This window comes from Mus pahari, chromosome 15 (genome assembly GCF_900095145.1).
Source record: "Mus pahari chromosome 15, PAHARI_EIJ_v1.1, whole genome shotgun sequence".
NCBI lineage: Eukaryota > Metazoa > Chordata > Mammalia > Rodentia > Muridae > Mus > Mus pahari.
Window position 1 is genome coordinate 16,655,764 of NC_034604.1, and position 6,997 is coordinate 16,662,760.

A 6,997-nucleotide genomic window follows, 5' to 3' on the forward strand; every position below is an offset into this window, starting at 1 on the left:
TGAGTTCCAGGACAGCCAGGGCTACACAGAGAAACCCTGTCTTGAAAATAAAAAAGTGTCATTCAATAATTCCACATTCCACGGTGCCCAGTAAGTTCTAGGCAATAACTATCGGCATCTGCAATTCTTTAGGGGGTTTTCTAGGCCCGTGTTAGCTCCTGAATAACTGACACAAGACTTGGTATTTTTATTAACAGCTGTAAGCCTGAGCTGGGCAGGTTCTGAGCTGTTCTAGTCCTCTAAACTGTTTACCTCCCAACCACAGGCCTGTGTTACTTGTAGTTTGAGTCTCATCCTGGCTTGCTCTGCTCCACGTGTCTCCTCATGGAGAATCCCTTGGTGACCTGCTCCTCGTGACTCCTCCTGGACCTTCTGCCTCGTGGCCATTTCTCCTTATCCTTCCTCATAACTGCCCTCCTCCTCTTCCTTTCCCTTCTCCTCCTCCTCCTCTTCTTCCTCTTCCTTCTCCTCCTCCTCTTCTTCTTCCTCCTCTTCTTCCTCCCCTTTCTCTTCTTCCTTTTCCTCCTACCCCACCCCAGTCTCCCTGGGACCTACCCAACCCCACTAGAATTGGAAGTCCCACACTATTCTCCTCTGCCCAACTACTTGGCTGATTAGCTGTTTATTGACCAATCAGAAGGTGATGTAGGGGCTGGTGAGATGGCTCAGTGGTTAAGAGCGCCGACTGCTCTTCCAAAGGTCCTGAGTTCAAATCCCAGCAACCACATGGTGGCTCACAACCATCCGTAATGAAATCTGATGCCCTCTTCTGGAGTGTCTGAAGACAGCTACAGTGTACTTACATATAGTAAATAAATAAATAAATATTAAAAAAAAAGAAGGTGATGTAGAAGAATGTTTATAAAACATTGAGACAGGTGATGCTTCATACAAATAACACCACCAAAGTCCACCTATACTTAACTCTTTGCCCCAGGTATAGAAACCAGCATTTGAATAACTCAAAGGCAACCTTTACACTGTGCACAAAATGATTATCTGTGCTGGACGATGGTGGTGCACGCCTTTAATCCCAGCATTTGGGAGGCAGAGGCAGGCAGATTTCTGAGTTCGAGGCCAGCCTGGTCTACAAAGTGAATTCCAGGACAGCCAGGGCTACACAGAGAAACCCTGTCGAAAAACCAAAAAAAAAAAGTGAAGAGACACCATGACCACAGCAACTCTTATAAAGAAAAAAACATTTAATTGGGGACTGGCTTACTGTTCCGAAGTTTAGTTCATTGCCATCAGAACAAGAAGCATGGTAGCATGCAGGCAGACGTGATGCTGGAAAAGTAGTTCAGAGTTCTGCATCTGGATCCAAAGGCAGCAGGAAGAGAGTGACAGAGTCTGGCTTGAGCATCTGAAACCACAAAGTCAGTCCCCTGTGACACACTTCCTCCAGCAAGGCCAAACCTCCTTATTAGGGAGTGCCACTCCCTATGTGCCTACAGGTGCCATTTTTATTCAAACTACCACAACTCAAAGTCCAATGCAATCCCTTTCTTGAGACTATATACAATTGGGGAGCTATGAGCGTCTATGAAATAAATAAGACTAAAGAAACCACCCCACCAGGCTTGCTGAACTGTGGGAAGCCACATAACACCATTACAAGATGGCGCTGGCTACCGCTGGACACCGCCCCGCAAGTCCTAGTAAACAACCAATGTGCGCATGTGCATAAGGGTTTTCACAGCCAAGTCACAGCTCATCCCTGAGCACGCAAATGAGGGACTGAAAGCAACACCAATCAGGTATGGCCAAGCCACTCCTAAGCCTATTTAACCAGCGCCAGTTTTGGGGCTTGGGGTTTTTCGCCTTCGCAATCAAACTCTCCCAATAAACATGTGCAGAAGAATCCTGTTGTGGCGTCTTCCTTGCTGGCGAGTCGGGAGTCTACGCTGAAACAATAGGATTATTGGGATTACTCACAGGAACATAGTTAGGTCTGCTTAGAGGAACAGATGGCACTTGTATCACCAAAATACCTGTACCTGTGTGGATGATGACTCAGAAAAGCTGCATCCTTGAGACTCCCTGTGCCACCTCAGTCACCCATTTTCTGATATAGGAAGTGACCCTAGGACAATTAACATTCCTGGACAGTTGACATGAAGCTAGAAACAGAATTATCTCTGCTTCACCCCAGAGGGTTCACCATGAGCACATTGATTTCCTACCAAGTTTCCTTGTTTAGAATATACCTACAGACATTTTAGCTTGCACTCAGGTATCATATTTGTACCAGCTAGTTTGATGTCGACTTGACACAAACTAGAGTTGTTAGAGAGGAGGGAGCCTCAGTTTAGAAAATGCCTCCATAAAATTTGACTATAAGGATTTTTCTTAATTAGGGATCAATGGGGGATGGCTCAGCCCATTGGAGGTGGTTCTATCCCTGGGCTGCTGGTCCTGGCTTCTATAAAAAAGCAGACTGAGCAAGCCTTAGAGAACAAGACAATGAGCAGTACTGCTCCATGGCCTCTACATCAGCTCCTGCTTGCAAGTTCCTGCCCTCACTGCTTTTCATAAGGAACTGTTATATAGAACAGTGAGCAAATAAAACCTTCCCTCCCCAAGGTGCTTTTGGTCATGGTGTTTCATTACAGCAATAGTAACCCTAACTAAGACAGTGTTACAGCAAGATGTTTGTCACTTTACAAGATATTCTTCTTTCCTAAGTCGCACATTGTAGACTCCCCCCAGCCTTGAGCAGGCTGACTCAGACCTATTCTGCCACTGAATGAGGCCACCTAGGGTGGAGACTTCGGTCTAGTTCTGTCACCTGCCCTGCTCTTCTCCAAGAGCCTCACTGAGAGGCTGAACCCGCCTTCCTGAGATAGTCCTGCGCTTATACTCACATATCATATACATGTATTTTAAGTTGAAGCTAGATGGTTTTGTATTCATTTAAAGGTGAAGACCTGCATCTACTCTTCAGTCCACTGTAATTACTTCCACTCATTTTGAATGGGAAGAGCAAATCTGTGTAAAACTGTACTTGCGCTCACCTTTTCCAACAGCAGATGGTGCTGTTGAGCATTGTAATTTGTTATTGCAAACATTTCTAATTCTCAAATACATAGTCGTCACATTGAGAATACCTATATACCTCTATATCAAATCATTGGAAGTTGGGGACACTAAGAATATTAGTAAATTAAAATCTATTTGGGATGGAGAGATGACTCCACTGTTAAGAGCACTGATTGTTCTTCCAGTGGATCCAGATTCAGTTCCTAACACCCACACAGTGACTCAAAATCATCGATAGCTCCAGTTTCAAGGGATTCAATGCCTTCTGTGGGCACTGCACACACATTGTACAGACATACATGCAGGGAAATTGCCTATATACGTAAAAGGGGATATTTTAAGTTAACTACACTCAAATATTTTATAATATGCTATGAAATAGAAGCAAGGTTTAAATATATAATCTATGGGATGTGAATTCAGCTAAGTGGTAAAGCATTTACCTAAAAAATAAATGCTCTAGGCTTAATCACTAACACCACACACACACACACACACACACACACACACACACGAGGGTATGGAGAATTAGTTAATATTAGGGCAGGGACATGTAGATCAATGGTGGTACATGTAGTGGCATGTATAAGGCTCTGGTTCAATCCAGTACCCAATACATACATATACACACCGTGTGTGGGGTGTATGTGTGTGTGTGTGTGTGTGTGTATGTGTGTGTGTAATGCTCACATATAATAAACCTGTACTCTCTACATGTGGGTTCATATTCTTTGGCAGGTCTAGAGATCAGACATCTTCATCATTACTAGACCAAGCCCTCTACTACTGTGCTAACCTTAACTCTGACCCACATCTTTTTGTCCTTGAAGTCCTGATACTCTGGCCCCCTCCAGTTCCCAAGTGTTAAGATTTCACAGAGCAGCCGCAGAGATGTGGCTCCGGGTTCGGCTTCTCTTTCTCAGGGCATCTAATATTCCAGCTCGGAGAGGACAGGGCAAAGTCTAAAATGGGTAGGGTAGAAAATCTGTGTCTTACCTCTGACGCCTTAGACACTGTTGATTGCTAGGCCAGAAGTGGGAAGTGGAGTCCAGGACAAATGTTGTGGTTCCGGGAGAGAGAAGGCCTTCGCCAAGAATCTTAGTGTTATAGTTCTTTTAGGTGAGGGCCTTCTCTGATGGTCTCTCTGAGACTAGTTTAGCTTGGTCATTGAATGCATATACTTTATTCGGGGTGAACCAAGGGTTATATAGTTTTGGGGTGAGAATATTCAGAGTGGTGAGAAGCCTAGGTTGATTCCATGACAGGCTTCAAATTGGAAGTTAAGGAAACCAGGCCTAAATCTCTGTTTCCAAGAACTGGGCAATTCCAGGCAAGTCCAGGCCCCAGAAGCTGCCCTGCCACCTGGCCTGAGGCAAGGACAATGGCTCAGCGGCAGTTTCCAGACCTCCTCAGCTACTTCCTCAGCCGACAATTTCCAGATTTCCCTAGCAAGTTTCCAGCCCCGACTCCACAATCATGGAATGTCCATAGAGATGGACCTAACAGATTAACATAGAGGTCACCTACCTCAGAATTCCATAAAGTGCTTTAAATCAGGCCTGCAAGCTCACTTAGGGGTCTCTCTATCTAGGTAATGGGAGACCCCAGCATGCTGAACTTCTGCAGAATAAAATATTCTTTGCATTTACATATTATTTGAGCTGGGCTATCATTCTTTGGCGAATCATGGACCCTTACAGAGGGAAAAAGCCATTGGCTGAAAGCTAAGGTACTGTGGTGCCTCATTAGCATGGAGAAGCATTCCAGATGCTGGATAGGTGACTGACTACTTGTTGGAGTCCTGGTTGGGAGTCACCTGGTTACATGCTTCAAAGCAGGTATGGAAATAGCTAGTTCCACTCCTGCCAGTCTCATGTTTTGAGATTTCCGGGGTTTGAATATGCTCCACCTTGCCAGTTCTACCAGTTCTGTGGCTCCATCCACACTCACCAGTTCCTCTTATGTCACGGTCCGTGTGCCCCACACAGAGATGGCTCAGCTGTTAAGAGCACTGTCTATTTGTACAGAGAACCCAGGTTCAGTTCCTAGCACCCACATGGTAACTCAAACCATCTGTAACTCCAGTTGCGGAAGACCCAAGACCATCTTTTAAGCCTCCATGAGCACTATACACAGGTGGGGCACAGACTACATGCAGGCATAATACCCATATAAGGAAAATCAATAGAACCTTTTTAAAAATTGTATTTATGGGGCTTAAGATATGGCTCAGCTGGGGCTGGTGAGATGGCTCAGTGGGTAAGAGCACCCGACTGCTCTTCCGAAGGTCCAGAGTTCAAATCCCAGCAACCACATGGTGGCTTATAACCATCCGTAACAAGATCTGACTCACTCTTCTGGAGTGTCTGAAGACAGCTACAGTGTACTTACATATAATAAATAAATAAATCAAAAAAAAAAAAGATATGGCTCAGCAGCTAAGTTAAGAATGTCTGCTGCTGGGACTGGAGAGATGGCTCAGTGGTTAAGAGCACCGACTGTTCTTCCGAAGGTCCTGAGTTCAAATCCCAGAAACCACATGGTGGCTCACAACCATCCGTAATGAGATCTGATGTCCTCTTCTGGTGTATCTGAAGACAGCTACAGTGTACTTAGATATAATAATAATAAATAAATCTTTAAAAAAAAAAAAAAAGAATGTCTGCTGCTCTTTCAGAGACCCCAAGTTTGATTCCCAGAACCTATGCCTGGTGGCTCAGACAGTAGCTTTAAGGGATTTTAAGTCCTCTTCTGGCCTATGCAGGTGTTTACTGACCTAGAGGTAATGGGACCAGAGAGAGTGGAGGTGATATGTGAGACAAGCTCACCTCTCCTACAATAGCCAACTGTCTTAGTTAGGATTGTATCACTGTGAAGAGATATCATGACCAAGGAACCTCTTGGAAAGGAAAAACTTTATTGGGGCTGGCTTACAATTCAGAGGCTTGGTCCATTGTTATCACAGAGGGCAGCATCCAGGGAGACTTGGTGCTGGAAGGGAGGCAAAAGTTCTACATCTTGCTGTGAAGGCAGCAGAATTGACTGTGCCATACTGAGCACAGCTGGATCACAGGAAACCTCAAAGCCCACCCCCACAGTGACACACCTCCTCCAGCAAGGCCACACCTCCTAATGATGCCGCTCCCCAAGGGCTAAGCATTCAAACACAGAGGTCTATGGGACCATACCTATTCAAACCATGACACCAACTTTATTCAGAGAAGCAGGCACTTTATACTCTGAGGGTTAAGAGAAGCCACATGAGTAAAGCTCTCATGAGTTCAACCTGTATACAATTACAAGGGCAAGCTGCACACTGCAAAAACATCCTTTTCCATAGAGGCATGTAAACAAATAACAATAGCCAGTTGTAATCAACACTCTCATGTAAACTCGCTCTTGTCTGCTATGCCTTAGAGGAGCACAAAAACATCCCCAGAACAATTTTGTGTTTTGAAGAAACTGAGGTCACAAGACTCTTATCTGGTTTTCTTGGAATTTTCTCATAAGCATTCAGAATTCTCAAAGGACTCCATTCTTGGGCTGTGTCCTGACAGGCAGGCCTCTGCACACACATGGCATAACTCAGACAGAAACAGATACAATTAATTAAATAATGTTTAAAATGTAAAACCATTTAGGCCAGTGAGATGGCTCAGTAAGGAAAGGCATAGACATTCAAACAAAATCTAGTAAGGCACAGACAGCTCTTTCCAGAAACTTCAAATACATCAAGCACTGTTCCAAATCCTTATTTAAAGGTAGACCGGGGCTGGTTCAGTAGTTAAGAATACTTGCTGCTCTTTCAGAGGGTGACAGTTCAGCTCCCAGGACCCTCATGTGGTAGCTTACCTATAATTGCAACTCCAGGGAATCAAATGCCCTCATCTGCTTGCTCTATGAGGACAGAAACAAATGTCTCTCTCTCTCTCTCTCTCTCTCTCTCTCTCTCTCTCTC